The sequence below is a fragment of the Ischnura elegans genome, chromosome 12, assembly GCF_921293095.1.
Source record: "Ischnura elegans chromosome 12, ioIscEleg1.1, whole genome shotgun sequence".
Taxonomy (NCBI): domain Eukaryota; kingdom Metazoa; phylum Arthropoda; class Insecta; order Odonata; family Coenagrionidae; genus Ischnura; species Ischnura elegans.
Genome location: NC_060257.1, coordinates 64,106,419 through 64,122,700, shown reverse-complemented (window position 1 = coordinate 64,122,700; position 16,282 = coordinate 64,106,419). Strand labels below are relative to the sequence as shown.

At 36.9% G+C, this 16,282-nt stretch overlaps 1 protein-coding gene across 1 annotated transcript in view; it reads right to left on the bottom strand.

Annotated features, from left to right (window-relative positions):
• The window catches only part of LOC124168911 (lachesin-like), a 1,190,944-nt gene extending 1,178,146 nt beyond the window's left edge, over window positions 1–12,798 (bottom strand). Inside the window, exon 1 of the mRNA XM_046547298.1 lies at window positions 11,971–12,798. The gene's annotated coding sequence lies outside the window, so the exon portion shown is untranslated. The remainder of the gene's footprint in view (window positions 1–11,970) is intronic.
• Between the last annotated feature and the right edge of the window lie 3,484 nt (window positions 12,799–16,282).

Here is a 16,282-nt window from a genome sequence, read left to right as displayed (position 1 = left end):
TTTAATACGTCACCCAGTCATCATATTAAGACAAATACAATAATCGGCAACAATGGCAGTAAAATTGTCATATGAAACAGAACCTAGATAGCGTAAAGGTCTGCGCAGAGGCGCGGAAACCCATGGGTCCGTGGTTCGATACCGGGTCCAGGGGAAATTTTTCTCATGGCAACGTATGTAAACAAATACAAAGTTAATGAAAGCTTTACCCCTCAATTCTAATGTCGCATCCCCTCCCAAAAGGAACAAATCTTTCCCTTCCGGCGTATATTCTGCATTACATAAATACTCGCTTATTTTTTATTCCATCAAAATTATTTTCTACGGTGCAGCGTATGCTATACATTCCCCTTGTGCGCAGCTCTGGCTAAATGTATTCTCTTTGCTTAAAAAATACGTGATGCCCCTCCATTGGTCTTTTTCGCGGCATATTACTCGTTTAACGGGATCACTACCTCAGCGAAAAGTGTTGCTGCAGACCATGATTTCCCAATTCATCACTTAAACTTAGCTTTGGTGTACTTAAATGATTCATTATATACTTGGATAAAGGTGAATTTGTGCAGTCATCACCTATTTCTCATTTTTATTTAGTGGTGAGGAAAAATTGACTAAAAAGTTACGTTTTTCCCAGTTTATTAACATATATTCAAGCAATTTCTACCCCAAATATGTAGATACTATGCCATAATAATCGCAAACATTGAAACTTAATCACCGAATAAGAAGAGTATACATATCTTCATTAATCATCAAAAAGCTACACTATCTAAATTTGAAATTTTTACGTCAGTATTTTTTCAGACGAAATATTTTATACAGGAGATACAGAAAAATGTAAGAAGAGTGGTACTCTACGAACCGTGAAATTTTCAAACGCTAACGTCAGTTTTAATGAGGAGTGAGTCACCAGAATATATGTAACAGCAACCAGTCGATAAAATTTTATGTGCCCACATAGGTCTGGTTTTTTTATACCTGGTTGGCGTTTACCGTGAATATAATGGCTGCATTAATCACTCCAAAAGGATTGAAATCTACAGATAACCTTAAAGAAAACCAGCATTTAATGACAAATATGCACAAAATATGCACTCCAACAGAACTAGAGAAGGGTTCACATTAATTTCCAAGGATGAAACAGGACTACATTAAAACAATGAGCAGCACTAAACACAGTCAGAATATATACCTTATAATTTACTTCTCTGTTTTCATTTGCGCCGACCCGTTTCCAACCAATCCATACCGAATTGCTAAACTACACAAGGTTGAATGCAGATAAATTAGAATCGTATTGGTGTTACAAGAGCTGAAATAAGCGACGGTTCCGTAACTAATAGAAACTATTAATTAAACTGATTATTCTGAAATTATACCATCACAGACTTAACCATCGTTATGGGCACTGGTAAATAAATGGCTAAGGACATAAAAGTCGTATGGAAAACATTTTCGCAAAACACAACACTGCGAAAAGCGAATGGTCCATAAAATGGACACACAAAACCAATTTGTATGGACTTACATAATTGTACATAAATATTATCAATCTTTGAGTTGATCGCGCAATACTAACTAAGATGGGAAACTACGTTGCAATATTCGACCCAATTTCGATTATTTTCTATTAGGATTTGGCACATTCCATATCAACGAGTTCGATATTTGCAAACGAAGAAAAATGACAGATGCCTACAATTTGACCTCAATAAACAAAAATTACCAATACTTTCACATTTTTAAGCGCCTTAATGATGTAATTATCCTATAAATTTCTATTTTCAATCTTTTATCCCGTTCAGATATTGAAAAAGGTAACTAAAAATCATTTTACGCACGAAAGGATTTCGTACTTAATGACGGGCCTACGACGATTGATTTTAATTCCATAACATGAAAAATTCTCTGCGGCAAGAAAGGATTGAAAAGTTAATTTCTATCGATCCCTAAATATACTTTCATTGATTTTACAGCAATTGCAGTGCCGATTTACGACGAATATGCACTTCCATTACACGTTGAGCTCCACCGCCAGTCATAAATATTTTCAAACTTTATGCTTCACGACCCCTTATTATATATATATATATAAAGACGGGCTATTGATATTTTCATATCTTCATCTTTTAAAATACTATCACTATCACGGAAAATAAGACCTATTTCAATTACAAATTTTCATTTCATGAAATAAATATCAAGAGCATATCATAACGCAATTAAACCATAGATTCAAACAATAATTACGACAATTAACTCTTTTGTGCCAATTTGGTAGACAATATTACCTAGGAGGGAATCAATTTTTGGTTAATAATATTTACAATTGACCCACATCTCGTGATCTAAAAAAAATATATATATAAATATTTTCGAGCATTTCATCATAACGGAAAACATTTACACCATAGCAACATGTCAACAAATCAGTTAGTTGGGAGTCTATCGAATGCTAGAGGCATACACACGAAATACTATGCTAAAACACTAGTACGTCATCCACCAACGTAACCTAATAGACTACTCACTTCACACATTGTCGTCACACCAATTGAAAGCAGCATTACAGGAGAGGAACACTTTTATGCATTAAGGTTCACAAATTGTTAAGATAAAACAAAGAAATGCTACCTATTAGCAAGAATGTGGGACATAAAGTTGCGTCAATACCGATTTTAAGCTGTAATATTTGGGTTTATCCATGGGATCCTTACGCTGCATTTATTCTATCTTTTAGTTACCAAGACTACCAAGTAAGTCTGAGGTATTCTCAGAGTAAGGATTGGGGTAGAGGGCGCTTTCAGGCTGCGCAGTAGCAGATTCTGTGGTCAACATGGTTACCACGTGATCGTGGGAAGAAGTGCGGGAAGTGTGGGATGTAAGTGCGGGATCTTGACTACATGCGCAGTAGCCAAAGCACACTCTCCTCCATCCTTACTCTGAGGAGGTATTACGAAGAGAATAGCGTATGTTATTTATCATTACTTCTATAAAACGTTGGGCACCGTGAAATTTTAGTCAACTGTACTTTACGACTAATTCTAATAATTAATTTAAAAAACATTATACATGGAGAGAAAAATATCTGGATAAGTAATCAAAATGAGCTTCAATATCAGGAAATATTACGTATCCAAAGATAAAATTGGGTGGTGAGTTCAATCGTATGTGTAATTGTACGTGACCTACGACATTGAAGTAAATGGGTACAAGTCAATGGCGTAGCCAGGAATTTCGTTTGGGGGGCGCTCCAAAACTGGGGATACAGGGTTTTAAAAACTGGGTACTAACTAGAGGGTTTTAAACTAAATTTAACACTTTTCATAATCGAAAAAACTTCATTTGCTAATAAATATTATCTAAATTCATTATTTTTCAATATTTTGTTTTCTTTTATGAAGTAAAAATAATTGTGTTTTTATATTTCGGGGGACCCACCGAACCCCTACCCCACCTCCTGGCTACCCCACTGGTACAAGTGGTGAAGATAGTTGCGTAAACCCATAAAGTATCTCATTATGGATAACTTGAGAAATCTCACATAACCAGCGTCAATTTTTCGCAAAACTTTAATTTTTAATTTTATGATGTTAATGGCACGGTAAAATGGTGAGCTGAAAAACTTGCACTGGCTCATTATCACCGTTTTTCATATATTCATCTTTTAAAATACTATCACTATCACGGAAAATAAGACCTATTTCAATTACAAATTTTCATTTCATGAAATAAATATCAAGATCACATCATAACGCGATTAAACCATAGATTCAAACAATAATTACTACAATTAACTCTTTTGTGCCAATTTGGTAGACAATATTATCTGGGAGGGAATCAAGTGCAACGGGAGAACTTTTCAAATGGCCTTAGAAATGAATAATCCATTTGTTTGTAGGCGATTATTCACCTACAATTCGGATACGTTCAGTTGAATCAAAAGCACTGGATACCCTGGATGAGGACTTATCAAACTTTGATCGACTATTGGAAACACAGCCGGAGATATTCAAAGTTTAGAAAACCCAAAAATTATATGAAATTTCCTTAACCAAGTTAGCTCCTAATAAGAAGTATAATGGCCTAACATCTAAATCAAAAACAAAATTCCAACGTTCAGGATTACTTTCACCACTACAGCCATTTATTACTAATATCTTTTATATTTTTGCTTCGCCAACACTTTGACAATATCTAAGATAACAATCGTAATGATAAAAAAAAACTAAAGCATCGATTCTGCTCCTCCTCATCAATACATATTCCTTGTATCATTATAGATATGCATCAGATAATATCAATTTCTCTGGTTTTATTCAAAAAGCAGGACTATATTAGCATGAATTTAAGCCAAACACACGACATAAAACCAGCACGCATTAAACTAGGCATACCCACACGTTACTACATAAATTAGCGATCCTGAACACACTAACAAAGAGGAAAACTGGCACAAAATTGATTGCATTGCGCCAGGAACAAGTTCCATGCGGAGATAATTCGAATGACCAACCAGATTCCACGTTAATCGACGATGATGAGTACATATTCAAGTACTTGAGGGTTTGTCTCAAGCACAAATCACATTAAAAGTTTTGAAGCAAAATGCGAAACACAGGTTCATAATCTGAATCACATATAATCACGTGAGATACTCCATCATGCTATTTTCATTTTATGAATTGTTCTCTATCACAATTACGATCACAATAACTGAAATATCTTATCAACCATATTTCATTCGAGGACGGGCACAGATAACTACATAGATAAATTTTGAATTTCACAGCCTAAAAATTATTTTAACTCCTACAACAATAATTTTGGAAAGTTATGATTTAAGCGCCGATGAAATGGGGATGATCCAAAGGTGTTTATTACAAGTAAATTTTATATTTATTTTAAATTATTAGTCCGCAATCAGAATTAACTTCATGGTGTTATTAATACTAACAACCACTAAAATATACAATTCCTAAATATATCATAATCACCAAGAATGTCGGTAAAAAATGCAATTTACACACCAACTTACTTCGTAAAAATTAATCTACTTCGGCTAATAATTGTCATAATCCTTAAAAATGGTGTCTATGAAATCTGAATTTTCCCTGCCTCAAGCATTCTTTGGGAAAATGGAAACTAGTTATGCTAATCATATGACTAACCGTTGGGAAACTAAGTTTATAAAGAGATTAACTTCTTAATCTCTTCATATTATTAAACACTCTGATACACTTCACTAACGACAGCTCACCTTGTGCTTTTAATGAACTTTGAAACCTAAATTAGTATTTCCACATCCTTCTGTGTCACATGAACACTTAAACGCGCACAATTTCCTAGCAGAAATTAGAACAGGTCGATTAAAATTCCTATTTTCTTCAATGTACTGCAAAAAATAGCCAAAAAGTAAATCACTTTTTCTTCAGGTCACCGAAAACGAACGTTATTCGTTATAAAATTCTCTAACTCATTTTAAACTGTGTGGTATTCCATTTAAAGGATTCTTGGTTGGCTAACCATTACTCATTCCACTTCTTTTTTGTGTATAATAGGGCGACACGGGCTTCAATGCATAATCATCATTATCAGATATGAATTATTTAATTATTTGGTAGATAATCTAATTAAGTACATAATAATTTACTCCTGATTGTAATAATCATTCAACGAAAACCGGGTCGCTTTATTTTATATAAATAAGAAGTGGTACAGGCAATAGTTATCCATTCTATAAACGTTATTCGTTGTAGCCTGTCAATAAATTAGATTTCCCTTTGACAGAGTAATCATCGTTCCATTAAGCTCAATAATTTGGCTATACACCTGCCATTAAACTCGCAATCAATTCAGCTATAAAGTCTAATGCACGAAGACGTTGGAGGAGTTCAAAGCGGGAAGACGCTGGCTGCGTAGTCGCAGGCACGGCAGCCGGGGTGCGGCGCTGAGACCGCACCCACGCCCGCTTCTTCAAGGCAGTAGGCACACCTTGAGCAACTTTTGGTTTCTAGCAAGAGAAACTGGATAGACTTATTTTCCAGGAAGAGACCTCACTGAACGAAAACTTATTCGTCGTAAACTTTCTTAGAAAAGCTTTTGTTCTTGAACGCAATCAAAGTTATGTACCCCATGGCATTCATTGAAAAAAAAAGAAGATGTCAAATAGATGGCTTAAAACGGTATATTTTCAACCGAAAGCAAGAACGACCTCACAACATAACACTCTGCGGTAAATATTTTCGTAAAAATCAGCAAAAATAGTACCTAGTTAGTTATTCCTAAATAAACATTTTCGTCAGAATCGTTTTACTTACATTTAAAAATGCAACGTCTATCAAAGCACCGCCGAAAGACTAATGTTGGATTATTTCAGTACGAAAGGCATAAAATCAATCCCCCTTTGATAAAACTTACGTGTATAGTCACCATGTTTATTTTCAGAAACGTCAGAAATCTGCAATTAGATATGCATTTCCAAACACTTCGCCTGTTAGTCCACAAATATCTGTAACGGCACTTTTCAGTGCGATAATAGGTATCGTCAGAATCAAATCCCAGCTAAAGTTATACCCTTGTCTTCTTCATATTGCAAAGCTACCGATTACTGCCTAAACTATGTTTATCATGAGGAATGCCATATGCAGAAAAAAATTGTCACATCAAAGAACTCAGCACCAAACTACATAATAAAATTAAAACTCTTTTTTCTAACAACTGCCATGATGGATTTTAAATTAATATGGAGACAGTTTTGCACACTAGTACTAATTAAACCTTATGATCACGTTCTAAACCTCCATCTCAATCGGGTCCAGAATGAAATTTCGAAAACGAATTGCAAACGAATACACTGTGCCGTATCATTTCCATTCATCCTAATTAAATAACCTAAATATGGTTAAATAGTTATGGTAATAGCTACAAAATACAGCATGAGATTGAATCGATGGTTAAAGTAAACGGTTAACTATTTTTAATGCATAATCGTCCTAAAATATCTAAAACAAACTCATTTAGTTCAGCAAAATCTCTTCCGTCAGTTTTACCAGGTGCTAATTTTAGAACAAAGTAATTGCTCCGAGGACTCATGCTTGTCAAAGTTAATATAATTATATGAGATAGAGCTTCCTCTAAACTATTTAGGCAATAAATCTCGCGATAAACCTTTCACACCCTTTTCCTCGCATTTCCATGTTATCCAATTTATATCAGAGACGTTTATTAATCAAGAAAGTCAAACTTTACTGGAAAGGTAATAACTATCGTGTCAGTAGATACGTCATAAATCTTGCCTTTCAATGGCTCTAAAAATGAAAATATCCAATTTTCCAAACCTGAACTTGTATCCTTCCAAGTGCTTGCCTTACTAATATCATACTGCAAGTACTTGCCTTTGGAAAACGAGAAATCGAAAATTGAAATGAAATGGAGATTTTAAAAAAACCTATTGCTCCTAAACTCCACATCAGTCTGATCCCTAAAATGAGAATACCATCTCCAGCAACGCATCATCTTAGACTGATGAATAAATTGAGAAAAAAACTTCTCATTTCGCACTGATAAATACATTTTAAATGGCAGTGCTTTTCTAACGAAAGGATACACGTCGGATAGATTGGATGTGCCCTTTTTAAGCGGATTTATGAGGAACCATTCAAATCGAATATTTTCAACCTCTGAGAGGAAGATTCGTACATTCACCAAAGCTAGAATGTACAGATAGTCCCGTGCAAACCTGTCAATTCATTGCCCTTCACCAGCCATTGGGTTATCTCGATATAAGCTCACATACCGAGTGGCCATCACAGGGACTTTTCACAGGGGCACGGGAGACGGATTCCACCCTATCCGTACGCGGATCTTGCCGAGGTCCGGGCGAGCCGAACCGGCAGTTGCCATGGTCGCAACGGGGCCGTTGTCAGCGAGTCGCCCTCGCTCTGTGGATATTGCCTCGCACTGAGAACACCGTAGAGTGATATTACCTAGTTTCAAATAGGTGTCCTTTTCTACTGACTGAGGACTGCTACAAGAAAATGGCCGCGTTACAATAGAGTGGATGGTAGCCATAATATAAATGTGGTAGAGGCGCATAATCACAAATTTGTTCCAAAGGAATTACTTCTAAGGCTCATACTTGCAAAAGGTAATTAAATTACACGAGATGGAATTCTTCCCAGCCATTCAGACAAGAAAACTCGCGATAATACACAATTATTATTTGCCTGGGATATTTTCTTTTTTAGAGCTAGTGAAAGACAAGATTTGTGTGATACCTACTGATTCGGCAGTAATGAGCATTCCTATTCATGAATTTCTTGATAAACGTAGTTGATATTAATAAGTTGATACGGGAAAGTTTGAGTCCACGAAGCAGAATAACATTTTAGCAAATGTGTGATCTCCTATTCCTACCTACATTAATTTCCGATGTAATGAGTACGACTAAGTACAACTCATATTCGTTTTCTGGTACCTTTGAATATGAAATTGAAAATATTATGTGCGATAATCTACGGGTAGATTTCTATTGAAATGTTAGGTTTAAGAAAACGCAACACTCCTGCTCGATTTTGCCACCTTCGTGAAACATGGCTAATTTGGTACCTCGGTATGTTTTCATGCTATTATCTTGATATTTTCATATTTATAGTTCATTCTTTTCAAAATTTTCCTGCACATCAAATAAATAAAACTTATACCTTCGATAAAAAACTGAGGTAAAATTCTTCATACTCAAGATAGAGGAAACCATTAATTAGCCTACATATCCTGGGCATTTAACAAATAAAGAGTGGGTTTTTAAAAAGCAGTAAGACGCGAAAAAAATTTTGAGAGGGATTGATGTTTCCTCTTATGATGATTTGAAATTTTTCATTCGCATATATGGGTCACTCAGTGATTCAGCCTGAACGTAGATGTCAAAATGGGTGTGGCTGATAAACACTACGATCTTCAAGCACTTGGCACACTGAAAAAATAACCTTTTAAAATCCTATTAAATTCACTACCCCTGGAAATATACTTCCAAATACTTTCTACTAACAAAGTTTTTAGCATGCATTCCTCAATGAGATCTAAAGCGAAATCACAATTGCAGTACCTCAACCGTTATCCTCCATCGCAGAGAACTTCTTCGTTCTCGCTGCACTAAAATCTCCCGATATTGTTCTCGTTCAGCAAGAGAAAACTTATTTATTCGATGAAAAACAAGGACTCTCATCATTACAACCATCTCCTCACTTGATTAATTCAAGTGGAAAATTAGCCAGGGACTAAAAATAGCCAAAAACATTCACAATTATAATTATCATGATGACACTTAGCATTAGACTACACGATAAAAATGAAATAAACTCCTCTTACAGAAGTCAAATCCGATCATTACTCTGAGTGCCCCTTTGTAGCATTGAATTTGTAAAATGAAGTCTACGGTAATCCGTATAGAAACGATTTGAGGCTTGAAAAGCCTTTTGGACTTCTCCAATGCCTCAACAAGGCCTTTATCTCTTCAATTATTCTAAACATGTCATCCGAGCGGTTGCATAGGAACGAAAACGTTCATACAAAGCTAGTACTCGTTTAGCACAAATTGACAGTAGTGTAAAATAATATATTTTTATGCTGATTGTTGATTATGAAAATCGATCATCGTCTGTTCATTTCCAGCAATAAGTCTTGAGATAATTTAATACTATTCGTCGCGATATACGCTTTTTTTCGATTTTTAGAATATATCACAGAAATTATTTTTATGCATCTACTCTCAGCATTAGAAATCGCATGGCGAAAATTTTATCTTAATATCTCATCGTTATTTCATTTTAATTTTCATATCATTCTTTCATTATTGTCACAAATGAGGCACTCGTGATATCAAAAATGCTCAGTTTCATTGGCTATTCCAACAGTTTTTAACATCCCCCGGTGCCTGAATAAAACAATATAGTAACAGTAATTTGATCTAATAAAAATAACAACGTGGGTCAAAATTATCTTAGAAAATTAGGACTCTTTCGTTGCAACCTGGTATACATTATAAAATTTCCATCAGAATAACTTCGGTCTGGCGTTACGAACGAAGAGTTGGTGAACTGTTTTTATGAGGCTCGGTGTGGGGTAAAAACTGAGGATTCATGTAGCAAATTCACTTTAACAATGAATACTTCCTTAGCAGTCATTATGTAATAACTTTTTTCTAATTGCGATGAAAGTTTTAGATCTAATTATAAACCATAAATAGACGTATTGGGAAATTTTTCGTTTCTTTCCAGGGCTAAAACAAATACTTCCATGAATGTCGTGCATTTTGCAGTAATTAAAACTTAACGTTTACTACAATTTTCCCTACCTACATCAGATTTAAATAATGCTTTGAAAAAGAGCCGTAGATGGTCAAATATTCGCCCAAGGCTAAGATTTGGATTATTATTCGCAGATCTTCACGCAGAATAATTAATATATATTCGTTTCATTCGGTAATTTGGTAATAAAAATATTTATAACTGTCGGAGTGTATCCTAACCGACGATAGAGAAAGCACGAGACTTTATTTCAAATAATAATATCTTCGTTTTATCAAACAGAAGAGTTAGCTGTGGTTTCACGTAATGCTTCCATGATAAATAGTTTTTGAAAAATTGAAATTTCGGATATCTTTTATTCGGAAAACATAAAACACTATTTTTATTCAAGTCACGAATTTTCCTTGCGTGAGACATAAATTGGATGAATATTTCAGCGTATTTAAAAGAATACACTGAAATAAACGAGACCATTTAATCTATAGCCAAGACGGAATCGATTGAATGGGTGACGGGCGATACAAAACATGGCCGAAGCCCTGTTCGGGGGAATAAAATAGGGCCTCTTTTCGAGCAAAGCGGCTTCGCAAAGAGACTGAACACGATTTAAAATCATCACATTCGTCAAGATAGAGATAAGAGTATTAATTCCATTAAAAAGGTAAACAAAGATCAGCCGATATGAATGATGAACTCTTTCCCACGGGCCGTCGGTAATAAGGTGGATTATGAGTTTTAAAAAATGAACCATGAAGATAGCGGCCAATGTTACAAGCTAATACTCTTCACGCTAGTGATATTAAACAACGAAAAAATGAGTAAATGTGAACAATATAACGAGTTCGTTGATAAATGAGACGCACTTTTAATATTTTGCGCGGCATATGCTAGTAAATATTGAACAAATTTACGAAAATGATTTCGTTATGGGCGATAGTAATGATTCAACCACCCCTTCAAGATGAAAATCTCTTGTAACGAGCAAAAAATGACAAAGTTAACTCTCGCAATGCACGAAAATAAATGATGAGGGGTAAAATTCATTGATGAGATTAACACGGCCAAGCAACGATATTTATGCCCAGAGGTATTTAAAATAGCTGCAGGATTTCCAACCAACGATTGACGACAATAAAAAAACGTATCCATGCCACTGCTTCATGAAGTAAGCCATACTCTGCCCACATCACAAGAGGAAATTTGTTTACAAAAACTGGCAGGATAACTGCAATTCGCAAGGAATGCTATTTCTTCCTAATTTAATGCAGATCCCTTTCCCAAAAACGATATAATTATCAGAAAACATGTCTAGCACAATTCCATACTACTCCTCAACAACAATAACAGATAACCACGCCCCATTTTAGTGCAATATACCGCATTTGTTTTCATAGAAAGATACTCAACATTCAACGGAGAATTCTAGATATCAAGGGAGAATTGTTAGCTACAGAAACCTTGGTAACCACTTGGATCCTGTTTAACGATTTCCCAGATTGCATTATAATAATAATTTAGTACCAGAAACTATGTGCAAGAGACAAATCGCTGTTGGTGACATAACCATATTAAGAGCACAATCTAGGTGTTGGGATATAACAAAGCTCCAACAGTCGACGCACCGCTAACAGCGCGGTCGAATGACTTGAGCTACCGCAATTACCTGGTCAACTTCACGGTGTGTCCGAAGCTCCCGTGGCCCGCTCCTTTTCACTAAGAAGTTGCAGTGACTCCCAATCTGTCCCCTGGAACTGGCAGACCACGTTAAACACGGAGAAACAATCACACGAAAGATGTCAAACTGCTTTCCTTTCCAACTGGCAACAACTTTTGCGACGTTTTTATAATCTTCTTTCTTCGAAATCCGAACACCCTCCCCCTTCCGCTTCTAATCGGCGAAGGTGAAATAAATCGAGTGAATTAAAATAATGAAACTTGCAGGATGAAAATAAATCAAGCCAAACCTGGAAGGGGGAGCTGAAAACTGAACTCTGGGAACGTGGTAAAACTGTGGTAGTAATCTTGGAATGAACACTCGCTCCAGTTGAGTCCTCAAAACTTAAAAAAAGATTCAAAAGACGTACCTCAAGTCTTCCTGAAGACTTCCCCCTAATTATTTCACAACTTTAGCAAGGTATTTAAACACCCAACCCTCAAACTTGACGATGCTCCTCCGAGGTAGTTTCAGTTTCGAGTAGTTGGTCGGGAAGACTTTTGAGACACACCTCCCTACAACGATTTCTGGTTTCCGCCCAAAGCTTTGAGGGGGAAGTTCCCAATAGGTCGGTCCTCTCTATCTCTCTCCTATGAGGGCCGGCAGGAATGGTCAAGCAGGGAAGTCGAAGTGATGGGACACACGTAAAAGCCACCGGGAGAGGCGGTCGGGGAGTCCGGACGCAATCACACGCGCCGGCCAGGGCACTCTCACCGAACAGACACGCGAGTACGGGGTAACACTGCCGAACGCAACACGAGGAAATGGTACTGAGGGGCTAAAACTCCAGGAGGAGGAGCCAAAGACGAGCGAATGAAGGGGAGGGGAGGAGGACACGGGAATGTGGAGGGGGGGCGGTCGGAGGGAGGGGGTGGGCTTGGGAGTGGAGGGGGGTAAGGGGTGGAGATGGGTCTGGGGAGGGGGTAGCGGAAAGCCGTGGAAGGTGGAGGGGTAGTACCCCAGCCGGACTGCAGACAGATCCACGGCAGCGCGCCCACGACTTCCTTCCCATTCTAACGGGCCGGTGCATCCCTCGCAGAAGCTTGTGGCATTTTATCCGCCGTGGATTTTCTGTGCGACATCCAATGTACGCTATGCGTTTTAACCCATTCGGGTATATAGCCGGCGATTCGCAGTGCCTGCATCGATGTCCCTTAATGTAAACAGCCAGCGAACCGCTGTTAGCATGGTTTTAATTGTTGCATATTAAACTGTTAAACACTATTAAATTAATTTTATGCTAAAAATAAATATTATGTACCAAAAAGACTATAATTATCCTCTCCTAAATAAATATATGAATCCTATCATAAATTTCATATAATATAAAATGATATGCAAATGAAACCTTTAAGAAAAATAAATACATAAAGGGGTTTAGGCCCAAAATTTCCGTTAAAATTAATGGGCGAACGGGTTAACCGTGCGTGGGGCGTGGCCGCTTTGGCGTGTACAAGCATCGGTTTTTCTAGTGCCAAAAATTGGTAAACATTGTGTATCTCTATGTACAGTAGGCCGGCCCTTATTTTTCAGAATTGCGAAAAGTTATGTTTTCCTAGTCTCAAAATGATCCAAATGAGGTTTATATTCACGTGTTAAAAGTTGGTTACTTTAAAATAACGGCAACCCGTGCCCCAGGGCCCTGAGTACTGAGGACCCTCAATTGAGTTTTTTGGAGCAGAAAAAGTGCTATCCCTAAGTAAAACGTAAACGTAAAGTCCTTGAGGACCGATTTTCTGTTTGTTTTGACCTATCTCTAAGCGTTTACGGGATATCGTCCGTCGTAATGCAATCCACCCCCCAGGGCGCCACCCCGCACCGCGGCGCCGCGGCCCACACCATTTACTAGACACTTCCCCTCCACCCCCTCTCCTCCCTCGACAAAGTCTTTGCTCCCACTGGCAAGATCTAGCCTCTGAAGAAATTTACCAACGCTAGAAAGAATTTAATTGCAATGACAATATTTCCAATCCAATTGATCAATTTATTTTCACGCTGGTAATGAATTTCAGTAGATATCAACCAAAATAAAATAAATTTTCAGAGTACTTCTAATCTTTCACTGACACCCCATATTTGGTAATTAAAGTGTCTTTGCGCACGTTAGGGGCTGTGCTGCGATGAAAATTCGCACTTAGTAATAAATTTTGAAAGCTTTCTTCCTTAACTGACTTAAAACCTTGAATTTGTTTCACACCTCTCTCTGCACAATCATTTACCTGTGGACTTACCATTTACTTGTGGACCCCGAATAATTTTCAAATCGGTCTTGGTTGTTCATCCCATCCTCGCATGTGAGCATCAAAGAATGGAGTGCATATTTACAATGCATTAAATAGCTTTCTCGAATTAGTGGTGACAAAATTTGATATAGATACCTTAGTCATGCCTTTATGTTTATAAGATGCCTTCTTCGGTGGATCATATTTTCCCTCACATGTCCTCATACGGAGTATCACGTTTTCCTTTTCATACCTATAAAAGGATCCGTCAAAGAATGCCAGGCCTACAACTCCTCACTCAGGTACCACGAGTGGTTTGAAAACATCTTTTGTACTGCTTTCGCCAAGTCCAGGTTAACACTTTCGTAATTAACAAATCTTTTTAGGAACTGCGGGTCACTGTTGGGAGCAGATGCACCAAAAGGAGCGTAGAACCACATCTTTTTCTTTCTTCTTGAATATATTGAAATCTATTCCACTAATAACTGCATTTCGTGCTCCTCTTTGATTGCGTAAGAATTTTACTTCCTCAGCCCAAGCAAATTTATCCGAGAGATTAACTGCACTTTCCTCCCCGTGCGTCAAAAACTCAATGGTACCGCTACTTGCAATGTCAAACAAATCATCAAGTATTGTTACGACTTCATATCCACTGTATTTCGCGCTCTCTCAATATTTCGTCGCACATTCATCCATTCTTTGCGTAAGTAATTTTTCTAACTTTTCGTTCGCTTTATTTTCCGTAGTAATTCAGGAATTCTCGTTTTGTACCATGGATGAAATGCATTTTTTACTGTTTTTCTCGTACTAAGTCTCATGTATTTGGAACCCATTAGGTGATAGCGAAAACACACAGTACCATTCTCAATGTAGGTAACTTTCAGCCAAGTTTTGCTTCACTTTTTTTCAACTAGTTCAATGCCTGGATTTAGTCTTGATTTCATGCCTTTCCCTATTGGCCGATGCATCCTTCAAAGCAGATGAAGTAATTTTATTAACAACGGATTTCAGATAGTATTCCAATGTATCTGGTCCACTTTTAGTTACCAATCTTTCAACTCCTTCACTACCAAGCCAATTGGCATAGTAACCCTGATATAAACTGATTATAAATTAATTTAATTAAGTGATTTTGCAGCGTTTTCAATTATATTAATTAATTAATCTCGCGGGAAATGGAGATCTCATTTTAATATGAAGGTAAGTACCTATACAAATTTCATGGGAGCGCCCACGAATTCCTAATCGGGGAGACCGTGCATCTGTCGCAGAAGCTCAAGGAATTTCATTCCTCAACGGATTATTGATGAAATTTCCATGCAGCCTACACAATATTTGATCGCCTCGCTGGTAAGGCCTTCACTATCCAGCCTATTGGTAAATTAGCCTGTAATAGCTTGAGTAAAATTTAATTAAATTAGAATTTTTTGAAATATCGCGAAGCAAATCCATAATCTCAAAGGAAACGAAGATCCAACTTCGATTTTTAGATATGTGAATGTACATCTTCCACGGCACGCACTCAGTTTCCCTTCCTTTTTTAAGTGGTCTGGTTCTTCTTATCAGCAGGAGCTTCTAACATTTTATCAGCAATGAGTTTCAATTCGAATTAAAATACGGGAAATGCCTGTTTCACTAGTTTCATTCGTGACTACTATCCCCATACTTAGCCTTTATCAATGTAGAAACTGCAATATATCCAACATAAATTAGTAACATTAAGTGCTCTAGGGGTGTTGTCAAGAAAGACAATAATCATAGAGAAAATATAATATTATTTGTACTAGAACACCCTTACGGTTATACTCACAGCAATCTTCCTATATGGTGAGATAGGGACGGTTCCTTTCTCGCAGAAGATCGTGGCATTCTATCAGCAATGGATGCTGGATTTCATGCATGAAAAAACCCTCTGCACTTCTTAAAAAGTCCTTCTTAGTCGACTTGCATATCATTACAAAATTAATCTGTAGGCTTGTTGAAATTGCAATTAATTGAATATAACTAATAAAATAACGAATAATGCATATTTTCAGCAA